The sequence below is a fragment of the Phascolarctos cinereus genome, unplaced genomic scaffold (assembly GCF_003287225.1).
Source record: "Phascolarctos cinereus isolate Bilbo 61053 unplaced genomic scaffold, phaCin_HiC Scaffold_726;HRSCAF=1367, whole genome shotgun sequence".
Classification (NCBI taxonomy): Eukaryota; Metazoa; Chordata; class Mammalia; order Diprotodontia; family Phascolarctidae; genus Phascolarctos; species Phascolarctos cinereus.
In genome coordinates this window covers 99,041,252-99,052,530 of record NW_027556098.1, presented here as the reverse complement: position 1 = coordinate 99,052,530, position 11,279 = coordinate 99,041,252, and positions in this window count along the sequence as shown.

Genomic DNA, 11,279 nt, shown 5'->3' with positions numbered 1-11,279 from the left:
TCAACCACATTTTTATCCAGCATTTAAAAATATACCGATTTCTACAGTGATAGTTCCAGGCATTTCAACATGTATAAGAGTGTGTTCCCAAAAGGCAGATTGGATTTACAGGTGGACACACAAATGATTCAAAAAGGACATTAAATTTTACTGTAGACAAGGTTGGCTTCCACCCGTTATTTTATAGACAGATGAAAATTGCCAATTAATATGGAAAGTACTTGAGTTTCTTCTGTAATAAACATCTGTTTCCAGATGAATGCCAATTGTTATACATCATATTACAGAATATCTAGGAAGAAGTCTATAGTTAAGAAGAGAAACTTAACAAAGATCCATAACAAAACCAAGTTTCATATTCACACCTGTTTCTGAAGTGCTTTCTGAGTATTGCCATGATTCTCCTTCTCCCACCTCATGACCACTGAGATGATAGAACTATACATCAATGGTATGTGATTTTTGTAGTACTCTATTGGTATGAATGGATTGTCATTCATATTCTAAGGATAAGCAGGTAGAAATAGAGAAAAGACAGAGGTAGAAATAGAGATAGACATCAAAGAGAAAGACAGAGACAGTGTTAGAGAGAGTTAGAGATAGAACAGAGATAGAGAAAGAATAGAGTTAGGTAAGTAGAAAATTATAGGTAAAACATTTGTTAAGTGCTTACTTTGTGCCAGGAAGTGTGCTAAGCACTGGTAATACATATATAAGCAAACAAGGTGTTTACTTTCTGATGGGGGAAGACAACATAAAAAGAGGAACTAGACAGCCTGGGGTGTAGAAGAGTGAAAAGAAGAAGTTCAAAGAGTAAGTCAAGCCAGGGGTGAAGGACACATGAATTAGAATGACTATTCAGGACAATGATCCTGAAAGCATTAAGTTGAGGGTGAGAGAGGAAAAGAGGAATCTCTAAATGTTATGTAGCGGATAAGAGCTTATAAAATGAAGCAGGAAATGGCAAGTTGACTATTTTGGGTTCTTGGAAGCATAAACATCACCTTTTACCTTTCACAAACAAAAAGGGAAGTAACAGGCTCACTCTTGCGGTAGCTTTTGATTTAGGTATATTCAAGGCAGTGCAGTATTATGGAAAAAGCACCATCTCTGGAGTCAAAGGATATGACTATGAATCCTATCTCTCATATTTATTACCTGTGTGGCCTTGAGCAAGTCCCTTTGGGCCTTAGTTTTTTTATTTGTAAAATAAGGAATTTGACTTTTGAGCTATCTTCCACCTCTAAGACCTATGATCCTAATTCAAAGCATTTAAAGTTGATGTCAGGGAGTCCAAAACCTCAGTGCCAGTTTAAGCTGTTAAAGTTTTAAAAGGCTATTAAAGCTTATAACTACACTAAGACTTTTGCAGTATGTCATATAGCCATATGAAAGTCAAACACAAAAGATTGGATATATCCTTTTCACTTTGTTCCTCAGTTCAAAATCTTCTGTCTTGTATATTCTATTCACATTTTTCATTACAGCTTAATGAAATAATAGCCTCCTTTGTTAAAATAATCAAGTGGGAGAAGTAAGTGCAATGTAATTACAATCTAAGAATCTGGTCTCTTATATAGATAAAAACTGATTACTCATTCCTACTTTTGGTATCAGGAATAAAAATCTGACCTGTGAAACAGGAAAATGAGAGGTTGGGAATCCTTATGGTCACACCTTTTAAAAATCTTCAAGATGTCTTTTTATTAATATAAGTGTATCATGTATTTTATTATATATATATATATATATATATATATATATATATATATATATATATAAAAATTAATATAAGTATATCCAAGATCAACCTGATTAAAAATCTCATAGTAAGTAGTTTAAAGGACAGAATCTTCTCCAAAGTATATGAACCTATACCAATGTGTTTCATTTTATAGCCAGCGGATGTACTTACTTCTAATCTCTTCATCTTCATTTCTAATCAAAGACATTAATGAAATAACATAACAGTAAATGTAACAATAGACTACCCCTCATAACCCTGTGTGAACTGTAGTTAATGAGCCTCTTTATGTTAGGAAAGGGTTACATTTCTTTTTGGTAGGATCTTTTAGCCTTTTACTGAGTCTCTTATAGCACAATATTATTAGATGACAATCTCACAGCAAAATTTGTTCAGGCATTCCTCCATTAATGGCCATCCCCTCAATTTCCAACTTTTTGCCACCACAAAAAAGAGCTACCATAAATACTTTTGTACATATAAGTCCTTCTCCCTTTTATTATCTCTTTGGGATACAGACCTAGTATTGGTAGTGTTGAATTACAGTTCTATATCCCTTTGGGCATCATTTCAAATTGTTTTCCAGAATGCCTGGAACAGTTCAGAGCTCCACTAGCAGTCTCTTAGTATACCTATATTTCCACATTCCCTCCAGCATTTGTCATTTTCTTTTTCTATCATGTTAACCAATCTGATAGGTGTGAGGAGGTATCCCCAAATTGTTTTAATTTGCATTTTTCTAATTGATAGTGATTTAGAGCATTTTTATGTAACTATTGGTAGCTTGGATTTCATCTTTTGAAAACTGCCTATTCATATATTTTGACCATTTATCAGTTGGGAAATAGCTTTTATTTTTATCAACTTGGTTCAGTTCTTATATATTTGAGAAATTGTTCCCTTATCAGAAAACTTCTTATAATCTTTTCTAGCTTCTCAATTTCCTTCTAATTTTGCAATGCATTGGTTTTGTTTGTGAAAAAAGTTAATTTCACATAATCAAAATTACCCATTTTACATCCTGTAATCCTCTTTATCTCTTCTTTGGTCATAAAAACTTTCTTTATCAATAAATCTGGCAGTTATTTCTTTCCATGCTCCTCTAAATTGCTTATATCATGCTTTATGTCTAACTCATGTATTCATTTTGACCTTATCTTGGTATGTAGTATGGGATGTTGTTCTGTGCCTGGTTTGTGCCAGACTGCTTTCCAGTTTTTCTAGCAGTTTTTGTTGAATAACTGAGTTATTGTTCTAAAAGACTGCATCTTAGGGTTTTCCAAACACTAGGTTATTATGGTCATTTATCTCTGTATATTGTCTACCTAATCTATTCCATTGTTCAACCAGTCAGACTGTTTTGATGATTACCACATCACATTGCTTTGATGATTACCACAATCACAATCATTATCACTACATCAGTTTGAAATCTAATAATGCTAGCCCCACTTCTTTCACATTTTTTCATTGATTCCTTTGATATTCTTGATCTTCTGTTCTTCCAAATGAATTTTGTCATTATTTTTGTAGCTCTCTAAAGTAATTCTTTGGTAATAAGATTGGTAGGTCATTGAATTAGTAAATTAATTTAGGTGTTATTGTCATTTTTAGTTTATTAGCTCAGCCTACCCATAAGTAATTAATTTTTCTCCAACTGTTTAGTTCTATATTTGTGTGAAAAGTGTTCTGTAGTTGTATTCATAAAGTTCCTGGAGGCGTCTTGGCAAATAGACTCCTGAGTACTTTAAACTGTCAGCAGTTATCTTAAATGCAATGTCTCTTTCTATCTCTCTTTCTGGGCTTTGTTGATAATAAATAGAAATATTGATGATTTATGAGGGTTTATATTATATCTTGCAACTTTGCTAAAGTTGTTAACTGTTTCAGTTATTTTTAGTTGATTCTCTAGAGTTTTTTATGTATACCATCATATTATCTGCAAAAAGTGATAGGTATTTTTCTTTTTTGCCCATGCTTCTTCCTTTGATTTCTTTTTCTTTTCTCATTCCTATAACTAGCATTTCTAGTGCAATGTAGAGTAATAATAGTGATAATGGACATTCCTGCTTTGCTCCTAATCTTATTAGGAAGGCTTTTAATTTATCTTCATTACAGATAATGTGTTTTTTTCTTGGTTTTAGATAGAGACTATTTATTATTTTAAGAAAAGTTCCATTTATTCCTAGGTTTTCTATTATTTATAATAGGAATGGAAGCTGTGTTTTGTCAAAAGCTTTTTCTGTATCTATTGGTATAATCGTATGTTTTTTAGGGTTTTTTTTATATTTGTGGCTAATTTTATTCATAGTTTCCCTAATATTGAACCAGCCCTGCCTTCCTAACATAGATTCGACCTGATCATAGTGTATGATCTTTGTGATGTATTGCTGAAGTCTCCTCAATAATATTTTGTTTAAAATTTTTTCAGCAATATTCTTTACATAAATTGGTCTATAGTATTCTTTCTCTGTGTTTGCTATAGTTAGTTTAGGTATCAATACCATATTTGCATGAAAGAAGGAATTTAGCAGGATTCTTTTACCTATTTTTTCAAACATGTTATATAATATTACTATGAATTTTTAAAATGTTTGGTAGTATTCACTTATAAATCCATCTGGTCCTAAGGATTTTGTCTGAAAATGCTTATTGATGGCTTGTTCAATTTCTTTTTTCTAAGAAAGGGTTATTTAAGTGTCTTATTTCTTATCTATTAATCTGAGAAATTTATATCTTTGCAAATATTCATCCATTTCACTTAGATTGTCAGTTTTATTGGTAAATAATGAGGCAAAGTAACTCCTAACAATTGCTTTCTTTTCATCTTCATTGGTGGTGATATTCTCCCATTTAATTTTTGGTACTAGTGGGTGGTTTTCTCTTTTTTTTTTATCAAATTAAATAATGACATCTGTGATTTTTTTGGTTTTTGTTTTGTTTTGTTTTTACATAAAACTGAATCTTATTTTTATTTATTAGTTCAGTGGTTTGGTTTGCTTTTACTTTCAATTTTGTTAATCTCTCCTTTGATTTTTAAGATGTTTATTTTGGTGCTTCATTGGAAAATTTTGATTTGTTCTTTTACTAATTTTTTAGTCACATGTTCAATTTGTTGATCTGCTCTTTCTTTTTTTATTGATATAAGCATTTAGAAATATAGATTTTTCAAGTAAGTATTGTTTTAACTGCATCCTACAAATTTCGGAATGCCATTTCCTTACTGTCACTCTCTTTAATGGAATTATTTATTATTTCTATAATTTGTTCTTTGACCCATTCATTCTCTAGTACTGCATTAATTTCCAATTAATGTTTAACCTATGCTTCCAAAGTCATTTATTGAATGTCATTTTATTGTATTATGGCTGGGAAAAAATATTTAATATTTCTAGTTTTCTTCATTTGTTTGTGAAGTTTTTATACCTTAATACGTTGTTGATTTTTTTAAATATACCACATAGAGCTAAGAAAAGGGTCTGCTTCTTTTTGGTCCCATTCAGTTTGATTCAGAGCTCTTTCATATAACTATGTTTTCTATAATTCTATTCATCTCCTTAATTTCTTTCTTATTTATTTTATGTTGATACTTTAATTCTGAGAGGGTTAAATTGAAGTCCCCCATTAGTATAAATTTACTGTCAATTTCCTCCTGTAATTCATTTAACTTTTCCATTAAAAATTTGGATGTTATACCATTTGGTACGTGTGTGTTTAATATTGATATTACTTCATTTTCTATGGTACCTTTTAGCAAGTTCTCTGAGTATGTCTTTTAATGAAGTTTATTGTTATTTTTGCTTTCTCATGATTGCTATTTCTGCCTCATTTTTAACTACAGTTGAACCTTAATAGTTTGTACTCCATCCCCTTAATTTAACTTTCTTTGTGTCCTCATTCAAGTGTGTTTCTTGTAAACAACATATTGTTGGATTCTTATTTCTAATCCCTTCTGCTATCCACTTCCTTTTTATGGGTGGGTTCATCCCATTTACATTCACAGTTATGATTAGTAACTCAGTATTTCCCTCCATCCTATTTTCTTCTGTTTATTCTGTCTTTATCTCTCTCTATCTTTCTGTCTGTGTCTGCATCTCTCTGTGTGTCTGTGTCTCTCTCTGTCTCTCTCTCTCTCTGTCTCTCTCTCTTTCTCTCTCTCTGTCTCTCTCTCTCTGTCTCTCTCTCTTCTCTCTCTCTCTCTCTCTCTCTCTCTCTCTCTCTCTCTCTCTCTCTCTCTCTCTCTCTCTCTCTCTCTCTCTCTCTCTTTTCTGCCCCTCCTCAAAAGTCCACTTGGCTTCTGACCACTCCCTCCCTTAATCCACCCTCTCTCTTATTGCTTCCCCTTAATCCTATACCCTTCCTCTCCTATTTACCCGTTGGGTAAGATAGATTTCTATACCCAACTGAGTATATATGTATGTGTATGCTTCTGTCTTTAAACTAGTTCAAATGAAATTGAAGTTTAAGTGTTGCCTGCCCCCCAATTTTCCCCTCCAGTATAAAAAGTTTTCCTTATTCCTATCACTTTCCCATATAGGAATATATAGAGTTTATCCTCATTAAGTTTCTTATTATTTCTCTTTCATTTTTACCTTTTTATGCTTCTCTTGAGTCTTCTATTTGAATGTCAAATATTCTGTTCAGCTCTGGTCTTTTCATAAGGAATGTTTGAAAGTCCTCTACTATATTAAATATTTATTTTTCCTCCTAAAGGACTATACTCAGTTTTGCTAGGTATGTTATTCTTGTTGTAATCCTATCATCTTGCAAGCCCCTCATTCCTTTAAAGTGGTAGCTGCCAAATCTTGTGTAATTCTGACTATGGCTACATGATGTTTGAATGGTTTATTTCTGACTACTTTTAGTATTTTCTCCTTTTCCTGGAAGCTCTGGAATTTGGTTATGATATTCCTGGGAGTTTTGCGTCATAATTTTTTGAAATATAATGTCTAGGCTCTTTTTTTTTAACATGGCTTTGAGATAGTCCAATAATTTTTACATCATTTTTCCTCAATATGTTTTCACTATCAGTTGTTTTTTCTGATGAACTAGTTCACATTTTTTCTTTTTTTTCCCATTCTTTTCACTTCATTTTATTGTTCTTTGATGTCTCATGGAGTCATTAAATTCCACTTGTCCGTTTTAATTTTTAAAGAATTATTTTCTTCAGTAAAGTTTTGTACCTCTTTCCATTTGGGCAATTCTGCTTTTTAAGGAGTTATCTTCTTCAGTATTTTTGTGCCTCCTTATTCAGTTCTTTTTTTTTTCATAATTTTCTTGTATTGTTCTCAATTATTTTCCTAGTTTTTCCTCTACCACTCTTATCTGATTTTAAAAATCTTTTCTTTTTCTCTTTTTTCTCTTCTTCTTCAGATCTTCTAGATTTTTTGTTGGGCTTGTGTCCAGTCTACATTTTTCTTTAAGGCTTTTGCTTGCAAATATTTTCACACCCTTGTCTTCTGAGTTTCTGTCTTCAGCTTCCCTGTCAGTACTCTAGTTTTTTATGGTCAGTTTATTTTTGTCATTGTTGTTTCCTCATCTCCCAGCCTATTTTTTATCTTTGAATTGTATGTTAAAGTTGAATTCTGCTCACCTCTGGGTATGAGGGGTTATCACTATCCCGAATTTCAGGTGTTTTTGCCATGTTGTTTTCAAAGCTAGTTCGGGGGGCAGCTAGGTGGCACAGTGAATAGAGCTGTGGCCTTGCAGTCAGGAGGACCTGAGTTCAGATCCAGCCTCAGACACTTAACACTTACTAACTGTGTGACCCTGGGCAAGTCACTTAACCCTGATCGCCTCACCAAAAAGCAAAAACAACAAAAAAAAAAGCTAGTTCTGAAGTTTTTAAATTTTAGGTGTTTCCAAGTTTGTATGATCCAGCAAAAGCTTTGATCACTGTTAACCTGGTCTGCATTCTGCTTAGTAAGGCAAGCTCCTGCTCCCTTGTGATCACAAGTGCTCCTTTCTTCACTGTAACTGCAAACCAGAATTAAGTAAAAGTCAATGGAGTTACCAAGCAGCACCCAGTCCTGTACCCAGTGCCCACAAATTGGTTCCTTGTAATCTCTTTCTGGCCAGTTGTCCAATCCCCTTCCTATCTCTGGGTAGTGAGAGATCCCAAACTGTTACTTCTGAAGCTGCTTCTGTCGCTATGGCTGCAGCCTCCTAGGCCCATAGTTCATGTTGCCACCCTGATGCTCTCTGGGTCAGCCCCCATGCTTTGTCTTTCTTTTGACCTTGTAAGTTATATTTCACTGGGAATAGGTCTCATCTGTACCTTTTGTCAGCTATGATGCTCCAAAATTTTATTTGACCCATTATTTTAAATTGTTTAGAGGGGAATGTCTGGAGAATTCAGCTAGAATGAAGCCTCTAATCTGATATCTTGGCTCCGCATTCCATAGTTTCTTAATGCAAATCACAAATGCTGGCCTCATCAGAAAAGGCTGATAGAATGAGTGGCCATTGTTATACTTTCCCTAGCCTGCTCTCTCTGTCTGTCTCTCTCTGTCACTCTCAATTTTAAGTAGATAGCAAATATTAGTATGAAATATTCTCTGAGGCAAAATGTAGTCAATATCCCAAGGGACAGAAAGACACCATGGAACTCACTACAACTGGATCATTATCTGAGCATTCAGCATCTTGCTAGCTTCAGTGCCACTCTGCGAAACTGGGCCAGTTCAAGATGCCCCCATGAGTTTCTGTATTTAGTGCAATGAACATGGGAAAGGCCCAAGATGTAACTTAGATAAGTCTCAGGTCTAAGAAGTATACTAGACTTTTGTTACAAATCATTCTCTTCAGTGATTGTTTAATAAGATAATGTTTAAAAAAAAACAATATGCAATCTAGCCTATTGTTTTGTCAGTGGGCATTTTCTGTGGGACACCAGGTCGTAGTCTGAAGCATTAGGTCCACAAAAAAAAAAAATCATTAGATATGTGTTCAATAGTAGCATTATTGAGTCAAACAGTGAGAAAAGTTTGGTAATTTTAAAATAGTTCCAAATTATTTTTTTCAAAATGGTTGAACAAATTCACAACTCCATCAACAAGGTATTGTTGTGCTTATTTGTCTGAAGCCATCCAATATTAAATATTTCCATATTTGTTGTCTTTGTCAATTTTCTAGGTATGAAGTAAAACCTTATGAATATTTTAATTTATGCTTCTCTTATTGTTAGCGAGTTTGAATGTTTTTTCATCCACATGTTTAAACTTCATATCTTTGACCATTTATCTATTGGGAAATGGCTCTTGGTATATATTTGTGTCAATTCTCTGTTATCTTGGATATCAGACTTTTATCAGAGATATTTGATGCAACTATTCCACTTTCTCCTCTTATTATTTTAGTCACATTCATTGTCTTCATGCAAAATGTTTTCTAATTTTATATAGTAAAAATTGTCAATTTTTATCTTCTGCTATCACCTCTATCCTTTGTGCTGGTTATAACTTCTCCCTCTACCAAAGTTTTGAAAGTTATTTCCTTCAATTCTCCTCTATATTTTTTTAATGATGTGACCTTAGATGTTTAGGTTGAATATTACCAGCAAGTACTTATGATGTGCCCAGAACTGTGCTTATTATCAGCAGTATCAAGTAATGAATATTTATTGAGCTCTTAACTCAGAAATGGCAATAGGAATGACATAATTCTCACTTTAAAAGAGATTTAGAGTGGTACTATGTGGAGAGAATGCAAATGCCAATCAGGACCTCTGGTAAGATGTGAAGAGGTATGCTTTAATTCTAGATCAGGAAGAAAAATAAAGATATGATTATGAATCCATCACCCCAATATAGCATGTTGTACTTAGTTCAACATAGTCATAATGATTTTATTTTCAAAGGATTTCCTAAGAAACATAATAATCTTATGGTACTAATGGAATATAATACTGGATCTCCCAACTAAAAGATGTAAAAGCAAGAGATCTTTGCAAGGCTGGCATTCAGTTGGGTGCTCTGTTATACAAGTCAAGAAATGGCATTTATTATTTATGAAATCAAGAGTTTTTACTTAATTGTTTTTCTTAGTTAAAAGTTGGGTTTGGAATACGTGGGTAAGAGATGTAGATCCAGATGCCTGATATAATGAAAAGAAAACACCAACTTAACTTTTTTTTAAATAACACATCTTCAAAATGAGTGAATTTGACTAGATGTTTTCTAAATTTTGTTTTATAAATAACTTTTAAAATATTTCCCTGTTCCTTTCATATCATATTAAATTTATACTTTTTCTTATTTCACTACACACTTAAAATCCCTCCCCTGTCATATTTACTCATTCATTTTCTTTTTTTAATGTTATTTTTATTTTCAATTCCAAGTTGTCTCCCTTCTTCAAGCCTCTCCCCCACCCATTCTGAAGGAAAGAAATACTATACCTATAATTCATATCAAGTCATGCAAAATATACTTCCACATTATCATATTCTAAAAAAGTAAAAGCAAGAGAAATAACAAAAGGGAAAATATACTTCAATAGATACTGTGAGTCCTCCAATTCTCTGTCTAGAAGTGCACAGTATTTAACATCATGAGATTTTTGGAGTTATTGTAGATCATTGTATTGATATGCATTACTAAGTTGATCATCTTTCCAATATTGCTTTTACTGTGTACAATGTTCTATGGGTTCTGCTCATTTCACTTCGCATCAATTCTTATGTTTTCCAAGGTTTTTTCTGAAACCATCCACTTCATTATTTCTTACAGCACAATAGTATTCTATCATATTCATGTAACATATTGTGTTTGCCATTCCCAAATGGCATTTTCCATTTTCCAATTCTTTACCACCCAAAAAGAGCTGCTGTAAATATTTTTGTACATATTGTTCCTTTTCCTTTTTCTTTGATATCTTTGGAATGTAAACCTAGTCACAACATTGCTGAGTCAGAGTATGCACAATTTTATAAGCCTTCAGGCATAGTTAAAAATGATCTCCAGAATAATTAAACTACAACTCCATTAATGGTGCATTAGTGTACCTACTTCCACACATCCTCAAGCATTTGTCATTTTCCTTTTCTATCATCTTAGTCAAACTGATTGGTGTGAGAGAGTATGTCTGAGTGCTTAAATTTGCATTTCTCTAACTACTAGTGATTTAGAACATTTTTTAATGTAACTAATGATTGCTTTGATTTCTTCTTCTAGGAAACCACCTATTCACGCCCTTTGACCATTTATCAGGAAAAATTACTTATGTATTTTCTAAATTTGTTTCAATTCTATATATATTTGACAAATAAGACATTTATTATAGAACTTTTCTGTAACACTGCCCCCACACACACACTTTCCTGGTTTCCTTCTAATTTTGCTGCATTGCTTTTACTTGTTTGTTTTATATCCTGCAACTTTGCTAAAGTTGTACCTTCAATTATTTTTCAATTGAGGATGTAGGGTTCTCTAAGAATACCACCATAGCATGTACATAAAAAATGATAGTTTCATTCTTCTTCTTTGTCTACTTTCTCTTTCCCTCCTCCACATGTATCCCTCTTTCTCTTTCTTCC